This window comes from Pygocentrus nattereri, chromosome 10 (assembly GCF_015220715.1).
Source record: "Pygocentrus nattereri isolate fPygNat1 chromosome 10, fPygNat1.pri, whole genome shotgun sequence".
NCBI lineage: Eukaryota > Metazoa > Chordata > Actinopteri > Characiformes > Serrasalmidae > Pygocentrus > Pygocentrus nattereri.
The window spans coordinates 18938004-18949807 of record NC_051220.1 but is presented as its reverse complement, the minus strand read 5'-3'; positions in this window follow the sequence as shown (position 1 = coordinate 18949807).

The window sequence follows — 11804 nt, the reverse complement described above, 5'->3', positions numbered from 1 at the left end:
ACATGTTATCCATTTGAAGTTGCTTTTTTGCTCAGCACAAATGTGAAAAAATAATTGATAAAATTCACCACATAAATAATCAAATGTTTGTGACTTGCAATAAACAATTGACAATTTGCAAAATTATTATTGACATATCTCTCATAATCATATCATAAGCCAATCATAATCGTCTCTAAACATTCTTTCCTCTTTGAAGCAAAACAGTGTTGGCAACAGGGATCATTCAGTGCAGCAATACCCTAGTGTCAAACCCTTATGACCCCTACTTTTATAAGGCTTCCATAGGGACAGGCAACAAAACAAAGTGAATAAATATTGTGTGCACTGGTGTTCCTTGCCACATGCTACCAAAATTAGGAGTAATCGATTAGCATAGTAGTTTGCATGCATAATTTTAACTGGCTGTATTATAGGAATGTCTGTTGTGGGAAGATAAATCAGATTTTCTTACTGAGTTGACCTTTGATGATTTGCCATAATATAGCAGTACTTTGATTGTCTCCTGAATGAAATAATGTACATTTGTCATTTATATTTTGTTTGGCTTTTTTATTCACTTATTTTGCTGGTTTGATTCATGTAAGCATGGTTTCCAGAACCCATTTTTGTTTTAAACTAGCCAACATTCATATTTTGACAGGTGTCTGCACAGAACATCTTTTTAATTGAAAACGTTTCAAATGTTTCTCTTCTGTGCAATTCCAAAGTTTACTTTATATTACTCAGCTTTTTAGTCTTGTTTGTTCAAGTGCTGCAGACCACCCCAGGTAGACTGAACATTTGAAGGATGTAGCAATAATGATTGACGGGTGCTGAAAATTTTGCAAGCAAACAATTTTTCCACTAAGCAGTGCAGTTTGTTAACAGTAGGCTATGTTTGCCAAGCGGCAATATGATCAGAGATTATTCTGTGCTTTTTTTTATAGCAGGATGCACTAATACAGAATTCAGTTGATGTGTGTGATCATATTTTTATATTAAGTCATTTTCAATAGATTTGGTTGTAGTTCAACTGATTGGACTTAAGAACTGTTTTATACAAATAAAGCTCCCTTGCAATCATACCCTCAACCTCTAAAGAAATGATGGAGATGGTGTTTTTGATATGCAGTGCCATCTGTCCCTGGGTCACTTTACCCTGTAGAAAAATGTCGTTTTAAAGTTCCCTGCAGAGAATGCATTCACTTATTTTCACCTCAACAAATCAGTCAATAAATCATCAATCAACAACACGCGTAATTTACCAGGGTGTTAAAACTTTTGCATTCAACCATATACAGAGAACCAGACTGCAGGTAACATCAGTATATACACAACAAAGTGAAGCATGGATGTCATATTGGATGTAATGTCAACACATTTCCAAAAATGCTGGTCTAAAAAACTGCAGAGGGGTACTACATTTTCCAGCAACAATACCCAGTTTATTGGTTATAAATTACTTATAACCAATTATTACTTTGAGTGTCTAAACAAGGCATGAAAAATGAAAAATGAAGTGAATTCTGTATTATCTCATGTAACCTTGAGCGAGGAGGCGGACGCATACACTGAGATGACTTTTATTATGGGCAAATCCAGGGTCATGGTCAAAACGGTCCAGGTTCAGGTAACCAATATGAAGAGCAGGAGGGATAGACATGACAAAGCACACAGAAATTCAAACTATACAAACAGCACATCAGAACAGGCTTACAAACAATTCAAACATCAAACAAACATCAAACAAAGACCAGCACTAGACTAAGGAAAACAAGAGGGCCAATGACGGTCAGGTGGGAAACAGGTGGTAACAATCAGGGGGTGGAGTCAGACAACAAGGGGGCTGGACTGAATCAAAACAAACACATGGATGAAAAAGTAAACAGAAAAAGCACATAGAGTAGTGGGAGGAGCCAACCGCGACATCTTACAATTTTACAATATCTTACAAGTTGTTTTTTGTGACCTACAGCTGTAGAGAAAGATATACATCTTAAAGATAAAAACATTTTGAAATCTGTGCAAGGACAACAGGGAATGGTATAGTATAGCTGTATGTCATGAAAAACACTGTAGCATGTTGCTTCATCTAACACTTCGGTCAAATGACAATAACAGTTGAGAAATCGTAATCTGAAATCACAGTAAATATGTAAAATGTGTTGTTCAAAATCTTAAACAGTTATTTAATTCTCTCTCTGCATGTTATATAATGTATTGTATAATATGTAACATAATGTAACAATGTATTTAGTGTTAAGTTCTGTGTTTTTTTTTTTTTTCTTCAACGTGATGCAGATGTATCATAACTTTCTTGTTCAGTGATCATTAAAGCATAACCATAAACATGACTGTACATGAGCCAAAGTAGGGTGTGAAGCCAGTTTCGATAATCAGTCATTGGGACAATAAAGCTATATAGGTCAGTGCAAAATGCACCATATGCCCCAGTCTACAGAGTGATTCTGCAGACTTTGGACATCAGAGAGCTCTTTTTCTGCTACTTATTATATTGCACAAGACTGTGAATCACTGCCTCTGCAGCTCTGTAAGGCATGCCATGGCTTTGGTTGGTTGGGTCTAAGGGGCAATGTAGAAGGAGCATTAAAGAATGGAAAGTTCTTGGCCACACCCTGCAACACTGTGTGGCTAACCCACAGCGGAGTCAGCGACTGATTCAACTGTTGTGATTAAGACCTTTTGAATGGTTTTTAAATGGCCAGGCGTGTCCCCACTGCTGCCCAGAACTCTGCTGACTCAGCCGCATGCTGGCCAGTGGAATGCATCCAAGAAGCTGTCAATCAGAATGTACCACACTTCCCCCAAACTCAGTGGTGATTTTCCTGTTCATAAGGAAAACGTTCACCCATGTCTTGTGAAACAAACTTTGCTTTTTTAAATAGAAGAGGTTAATCTATCATATATACACTGGTAAAGTTTCAAAACATACAGTTTGTTCCTCAGTCCATATATGTAAAATAAAACAAAAAAAGCCAATTTCGAATTCACCATATTCACTGAGTTTGAATCCACTGCTGCTCCTTTTAATGTGCAATGAAGCATTCCAGTAACAAGCCGGCTATGCTAGTTAGCATAGGGGAGATATCAGGTATTTGTCAGTATTTGTCAGAGAACAAATCTCCATTTTTTCCCTTTTTTGGTATAATTTGAAAAGGCCAGCTAATGTTTACATTGTTATTTAAAAATTAAATAAAATGACAGCCATGATTTTTTTTTATTTCACATGAATCATCAGGCCTTCTCTGAAGGCCTAGAAAGTCCTGTGTGTTCCCCACTGATATCATTCTTAAATGCACATCAACAAAAACGGCGATTTAAATTCTAAAGCAATAAAGAGAAGTCAGACGATGGTCAAGGGTCTGTTTTTGGAGCATAAAGCCACACAAATGTAATAGGTGGATTTCAGGACTTCAAAAAATAAATAAATATAAGAAAACGATACAATATGAGCCCTAACAGAGAACTGCAGTGCATTCCTAGAATTCAAAGATTATGGGTTACATAAAGCTAGAAAGGTTTGAGTTTACTTTGCATTGTTTGAGATGGAGAGTATTTTGCTGAGTAAGGAGGCTCCAAAATCAGAAATAATGGTAAGATGCTGTCTCTTTTGTGCAACAAACTGTGGGTTTAATGAACAGCATGTAATTCCCCATTCTTTCCTCTGGGCTTTAAGTCAGAGTCTTTTGCCTGCAATGTTCAATTTGTTTGTTTGATCTTTACAGTAAGAGCCTCCCTTCACTTTTACTGCGAACTAGGAGTTACAAGCTCTCTGTACATTTTCTTCTTTGAATCCTGCCTTTTTTTGCATTGCTGCTGACATAGCATTTAAATAATTTCCAAGAATTCCTCTTGGGAAGATGTTTGTATGGTATGCTTTCTGTGTGTGTGGGTGTTACGCAAGTCAAGGTTAAAGTCAGTGTGGATGAGGGGGTGCAGAGATTTATGAGAAAAACTGTGTGTGTGTGTGTGTGTGTGTGTGTGTGTGTGTGTGTGTGTGTATGTGTGTGTGTGTGTGTGTGTGTGTGTTAGAGGTGAGAGAGAGGGAGAGATAGAGGGGGAGAGAGAGAAGAAGTGAGAGTGAGTGAGAGACACAGAGGAAAAAGAAAAGTGCACCAGCCTACACACCACTGTACTACAGTCAAATCCATAACAGCTGGTAGGAGGTCGCCCACCTGTTGTGTAACAGCGTTCCACCTCCACATGGCCCAGCGACTCGCTGCACACACACACGTTCTGCATCTTCCCACATGCTCTGGGCTGTATTCCTAAAGTATCTTAGAGCAGAAGAGCTACTCCAGAGTCAGTCCAGCTCTTTAAGCTCATATTCCCTCAGATCAGTCTAGACAGGATGGAATCTGATCTTGAATCAGTTTTTGCCTGCATTGTTTCCTCTTACCCAATTCAGATTTTGCAATTACAAACATTTCAGAACTCCATGTCATACAATTCATAATGCCATAATAACAACAATAATTCATTATTTATAGTACAATCAACACTAAACACTAACTGCTATTCACAGTTACCACAAAAAAAATCCAATTTCTGGCGGTTTTGAATGAAGACCTTCAACTAAACTGTGCACCACATTAATGGAATATATTCCAGTGAAAATATGTTTGATACACAAAACTGGAATCAAATTGAATTTTAGTCTTCAAAGTAATTAAGCAATCAAGTCAACATTTATAAAAAATATTTTTATGTGAATTGTTTTCACAGCAGGCCACCCCCCCTTTCACCCTCATTGCTCACTAGCAGGTGAACACAGAGTAACAACATTTCATAGAGACATAGAGAGCCAGGTGATGGTTTGTTCAAATTTCTAAAACAGATTGAATAATAAAACAGATAAATTGTGTTTTATTTCGCCATGAAGTGGTGTCACATCACCATTTTAAATGAAGCAAATGACCTGTACTCATGTTCTATTTCTTAACAAGTAGATATAATCTGATCAGCAGAGAGCTAACAGGCTAACAGCCTCCTCCATTTTTACGCAGTGTTAGGCTTACATAAGATGTTTTCAGGAAACTCCTACAACACTGTGAAAAATCCCACAATACTAGGAGCTCTGATGAGAGTGATCTCATTTAAGCTTACCATTTGACAAGCTTTCACGAGGTAATTAGAGTGACCAATGTTGATATTCTTGCTGATATGTTTGAGATTCTATCTCTCCCATTTGTCTTACTTTCCATGCAAGCAATCTCTTATCTCCGCTAGCCTAACCTAGCGAGTACATGGCTAGCTGAGAATGACGGAGAATGGGTTTTAATATGCAGTCCTATCTGCCCCTGCAAACAGTCGTGGGATTGTCAGGGGCTGCAATCCAGCTCATCAATGACATGAAATAAGCCTTGGCGATGAACGTAGAGAGAAGGAGTGAGAAGCAGGGAGAGATATGTTTCTGCTGGCATTTTCATGCGTAGGTTGTTGCAGCACATTGACATTAATAAGAGGGCATACATGCCTGCATCTGTATATGCGAAATAGACAGAGTTTGTTCAAAATGTTACTTCCTTCATCCTTGCAAATGGAAAGGATGTGCATTAGACAGAGGTGTAAGTCATTAATATTAATTTTATTAATCCATCCATCCATCCATCCATCCATCCATCCATTTTCTAAGCCACTTGTCCGTCAGGGTCGCAGGGGGTGCTGGAGCCTGTCCCAGCAGTCTTCGGCCGGAATGCAGGATACACCCAGGACAGGTCACCAGTACATCGCAGGGCAATTTTATTAATATTAATAAAAATATTAAGCACACTGTAAGCAAACTGTCATCAAGAGAAATTAAAGTTATCTATAAACCAATATATTTTTGCTTTGGTAAAATAACGAATACTATGTCAAATGTTAAAAAATGTACTGTTCACAGTTCACAGTCCATATATGGAAACTAAACTGACAAACCAGTCAATCATGAACACTTCTACACAATCACCCATAAATAGTGTTGTTACTGCAGACTATAGATGGGTAACATGACAATGTTACCATTATTGTGATAAATTATGTTACTCTATGATGTTTTGAGGGTACTGTGGTTCCCTTCCAGTACTTGGTCAAATGTCAGTCAAATGACCGAGGCATTCAAAAAGAGTGGCTGATGTTTATTTTTTATGTTTAGTGTCTCTCAGGAGTTCAGTCCAAACTTAATAGCCTGTTCTGTACATTGCCGTTCTAAATAACTTTTGAATGTGGTGTGTGTTATTTTGCTTGCAAATTAATCAGCCAGTCAGAACAGAGGTAATTTACATAAAGGCACAGCTGGTTTAATTTTAGTCAAGTCAAAAATTTTTTATATAGGCCTAGCACTTTTTACAGCAGCTCACAAAGGAACATTACAGAAAATCTGGGTTCAAGCCTCAAAAAATCTCCATAAGAGCAAGAGGAAGAAACCTTGAGAGGAATCAAGCCCCAAAAGGGAATCTCATCCTCCTTTGGTAGCAAAACAATAATACAATGAGCAATATGAATAGGAATTAACAAAGAAATTACATTATTCAGTATAGAAAAAAGAAAAGAAACCAGGCTGTCATTGGACAGAAGTATTTCGATTAACCAATGATAACTGATAACTACTGTTAGAGAGTAACAATGAGAAATAGATCAATGATTAATGAAAACCAGTGACTTCTGTAGGAGCATATGACAGTTAAAAATAGACTTAAATCCATGAACTTCAGTGACTACTGTAAGAAGCCTATCATGATGATGATACTATGAAGTTAGTATGTAAAGTTCTCAGTGTATTGTGCGGCAAGTGAAACTGTCTATGATTAGTTCTAATGAGGTTTGGCTATTTTTGAAAAGTTTGAAAATTTGGCTATTTTTGAAAAGATTGATTCTAGATTCTCTTTACGATCCAGTTAGGTATGGCAACCAAGTGTTTGTGTTTGCTCATGTTTGTTTGTTTGGTATATTTTTGGTTTTAGAGTCAAATTGCCGCACATAAAACTTAGTAAGACAATGCGTACCTACAAGTACCTTCTAAATGACTGCATCAGAACATTATGCAGTGAGCCCTGTGTGTTCAGATGGCTGGATAAGAAGCATGCACCCTAAAAGAACTGAAGAGAAAGGATGTGGCTTTCGAGCAAGAAAGAGTCGCTCACTTTGACTGGTATGACACAATTAAGTCACGCCAGCCTACACATAACCAAACACACACACATACAACCCCACCGTTTTGGCTTGAGTTCAACATGAAGTGCACCAAGCTCTTGGCAATTGAATTTAGTGCAAAGCCAATTAAATATTCATGATAAAATGACACAAGTGCTGCTGCTTACTGAGTGTAAACAGCAATACCAAGCACACAGAGCCTTTCAGAATTAGCCTACAGGGGAAGGCTTTGTGATTAAATGAGTAGAAAAAACAGAGACAAATGCTAAAGACAGTGAGAGAAATGAGTGATAAAATAAACAAATTAAACAAATAGCTGTTTTAGCACTGTTTGCCCAAAAAGGTGAGGCAAACTAATTGAAAAGGCAAGAGTGTAGCCCTTTTAGCATATACAGCAGAGCAGAGGGTTTACAGTAAGTTATGCTCATGGTAATTGAGCGTGATTACAGTGGTGAAAGGGCAAAGAACTGAAGCAGAGTAATTATGGCCCCCTTGCTCACACACACCATGGCATGAAGACCACCCCCTGCTCATTGAGTCAGACTGCCTATGTGAACTCCCCGATCCCATCAACCCACACATCTGCACTGCCCCCACCTCCCCCCTGCACAGACACACACATCAACTCATGCTAGAAAAGCTTTCTGTCAGATGTGGGTAACAGTAACTAATTAGCTGTATAATAGCCCTTTCACCACTACCGTACAGTGTAAGTCTATAATGTAGCCAGTCTAAAAACAAAGCTAATCTGGATAGCTCTAACAGTGAATACATCTTCTCGCCCCTCATATTCTCATCGTTCCTATGAATTACACAAAACAACAGTATAAGACTGCAAAAAATAGTAACAAGTTAGATATTTAACAGATTAGAGTGATTACAATAATACCATACAACCCAAAGCAGAAACATGACAAAGCTCACCATGAAGATCTAAAGCAATGTAAGCTACCTTCTGTTAATGATGCCGTCTGATGCAATTGCATTTTTTGAACACCAAAGATCACAATTAGCTTAAGTGAACAGTTCAGAGAAGCTAAACTTTTTCACTTATCCCAAATGTAGTCGATCAACCAAGATGTATTTGAAGTCCAAATTTTGTTTCTTTAATTTATAACTGGAGGTGCACAGCTAATGTGGCTAACAAACACTGGAACTTAGTAGTCACCCAAATAGCCCAAAACATTTCTGTAAAAGTACATTTGCAAAGCTTCTCTCAACGTGCTCAAACCACATCCAGGTCTTCACTAAGGTCACGCAGACTGATGTGGTTTGGAGCGCAGAATGACTTACTGTGAACTATAAAAATAGACAAAACTTCACCACTACAGGCAGCATTTCTGATAACACAAGGACTGGTACTGGATCAGATTCCTCTGTGTTTAATGATGGCCACTGTCACAAATACTGATTCTAGTTCAGCACTCCTAGTCCTGATGTGGGTTGTGAACACAGGCTCTGTTGTCGAAAGTAACTGCCTAAAATTTTATTCATTTTCATGGTTTACAGTAAGCCATCCTGGGTACTACACCACATCAGCAAGTCTATATAACCTTAATGAAGACCTGGAATTTTTCAGAAACAATGTGGGCTGTTTGAGTGACGATTGAGTTCTGGTGTTAGTTCAGCTCTAAACTAAAGAAGCAAATTTTTTACTCTAAACATGTCTTGGCTGTATGTGAAGTAAAATTGGGTAAATTAAATGTTTAGTGCCATACATCACACTCTATACTTAACTCCAATGGAGTTATGGAGGCCTTTTCTCCATCTATGTTTCTGGCAGTGTTATTGTGTTAAATGTCAAAATTTTAACTTTTTTTTCAAAATATTAACTTAGTATCTTAAAATAATTAATTATTTTCTCAAAACACTGACAGTTTCTCAAAATAATGACTTTGTCTTGCAATAATTCCTTAATATTTCAAATATTTCAGACTTATTTTCTAAAATATTGGCTTTATATCTTAAAATATGACTTAATATTTTATAATAATGAATTCCAATAATAACTTGTTTCTCAAAATATTTACTTTTTCTCCTCTGCTTAGCAAACAGTGGCTTTCATCTGCAACAGCGTTCAATATCTGCCATCAGCTCAGCTCATGGTCATTTGTCACACTCCCAGCATTAGTATCATTAGCAAGTTGCACATGAGATGGATACAGTAATTTTTTCTCTTCATGTAAATTATGTTCAAAACATTATGAGTGCATAATTACATACTTATTGATTACACTCAGAATACATAGCAGAGTTGAATGAGGGTGAAAGCTGGCCAGGAAGAGGTAAATGTGACAACCCTGCTGAATCTACAAATGCCCACAAATGAAATTGGGATGAGACACGTACCACGCACACTGATAACATGATGACCAAGCCTAAACAGTCATGGAAGAGCTGACGTGATAGTTCCTCTGCGTCAGTATGCTGATGTAGCCTATTGATCTCCTGCACTGCACCAAACTTCTATCCTCTAGGTCAGTACTATCACTGGTGACCTAACTCTGTTAGGACAACCGCCCTTACTCCAAAGAGAGTTACTGCTAATTTCAAGCGATAGTTCCACAAAAAATATGTATAAAGTTTTCCACATACCCTCAAATACATATGAAACAAGTACTTTAGCAGCTTTTGCCTGGAAAAGGTGAGGCAAATTAAACAGCATAAAGTGTAGGTCTCTTGGCATATATGCTTACACTAAATTATATTCACAGTAATCAAGTAAGATTATCAGTAAAGATGTGGTAATAAAACAGACAAAAGCCCAGACAAAAAATGTCCGCCAGCTCTTTTTAGCTGTGTGACATACATTATATTGCCAAAAGTATTCGCTCGTCTGTCTTCACACGCATATAAAATTGAGTGAGATCCCATTCTTAATCCATATGGTCTTATATGATGTCAGGCCACCCTTTGCAGCTGTAATAGCTTCAACTCTTCTGGTAAGGCTTTCCACAAGTTTCAAGAGTGTGTTTATGGGAATTTTTGACCATTCTTCAAGAAGCGCATTTGTGAGGTCAGACACTGATGTTAGGATGAGAAGGCCTGGCTCGTAGTCTCCACTCTAATTCATCCCAAAGATGTTCTGTCAGGTTGAGGTCAGGACTCTGTGCAGGCCAGTCAAGTTCTTCCATACCAAACTCGCTCATCCATGTCTTTATGGACCTTGCTTTGTGCACTGGTGGAACAGGAAGGGGCCATCCCCAAACTGTTCCCATGAAGTTGGGAGCATGAAATTGTCCAAAATCTCTTGGTCTGCTGAAGCATTAAGAGTTCCTTTCACTGGAACTAAGAAAATCACACTATAATGTATTAATAACCATAATAATAATCATAATAATCCCCCCCTCCACCAAACTTTATACCTGGCACAATACAGTCAGACAATTACCGTTCTCCTGGCAACCGCCAAACCCAAAGTCATCCATCGGATTGCCAGACGGAGAAGTGTGATTCGTCACTCCAGAGAACACGTCTCCACTGCTCTAGAGTCCAGTGGCAGAGCTTTACATCACTGCATTCGATGCTTTGCATTGCACTTGGTGATGTAAGGCTTGGATGCAGCTGCTCAGCCATGGAAATTCATTCCATGAAGCTCTCTACGCTGTTCTTGAGCTAATCTGAAGGCCACATGAAGTGTGGCGGTCTGTAGCGATTGACTCTGCAGAAAGTTGGTGACCTCTGCGCATGATGCGCCTCAGCATCCGCTGACCTCGCTCTGTCATTTTACATGGCCAACCAGTTTGTGGCTGAGTTACTGTCGTTCCCAATCACGTCCACTTTGTTATAATAACACTGAGATTTGACTGTGTAATATTTAGTACTGAGGAAATTTCACGACTGGACTTGTTGCACAGGTGGCATCCTACCACAGTACCACGCTGGAATTCACTGAGCTCCTGAGAGTGACCCATTCTTTCACAAACGTTTGTAGAAGCTGTCTGCATGCCTAGATGCTTGGTTTTATACACCTGTGGCCATGGAAGTGACTGGAACACCTGAATTCAAGGATTTGGATGGGTGAGTGAATACTTTTGGAAATATAGTGTATTTTTCTCCATTTCTTAGAGATAGCAGTGTGTTATACAGGGTCAAAGAGACATAATCAAGTCTGATATATGGCCATACAGCAACATATATATTTCAATCTATACGTATGTATATATTGTGTACATATGCCTAAGTATGAAAGTATTGTACATATGCAGTATATGCATAATATATGCCTCATACATGTGTATCTGATACACTGTTGAATACATCCAGGTGTAGTTTCAATTGTTACTATGTTATCTGTTTGCTTCTATATATTGAATTATTTAAATGGGCGATGGGACAATACATTACAAAGTGCATGATTTATGGTTATGTATCTATTATACTACTTTCATGAGGAAGTATGTGGAAGAAAAAAAGGTGCATTCAACTTTCTATTTTATAATCCAAGCTGAAGCTGGCATATATGAACAACACATGTTACATGAATAACCCTTTCTATCATATTTTCTTCAATATATGTGTTAAACATAAACAGTATGTGTTGATGCATGGTTGAAAGATTTGTCTCATAACTGAAAATAGCCTAAAAATTGGCTTATATGTCACATATATGTCCATATGTGATTAATATACGCTGGACATTAAGGAAAACCTTACACTAATATGTG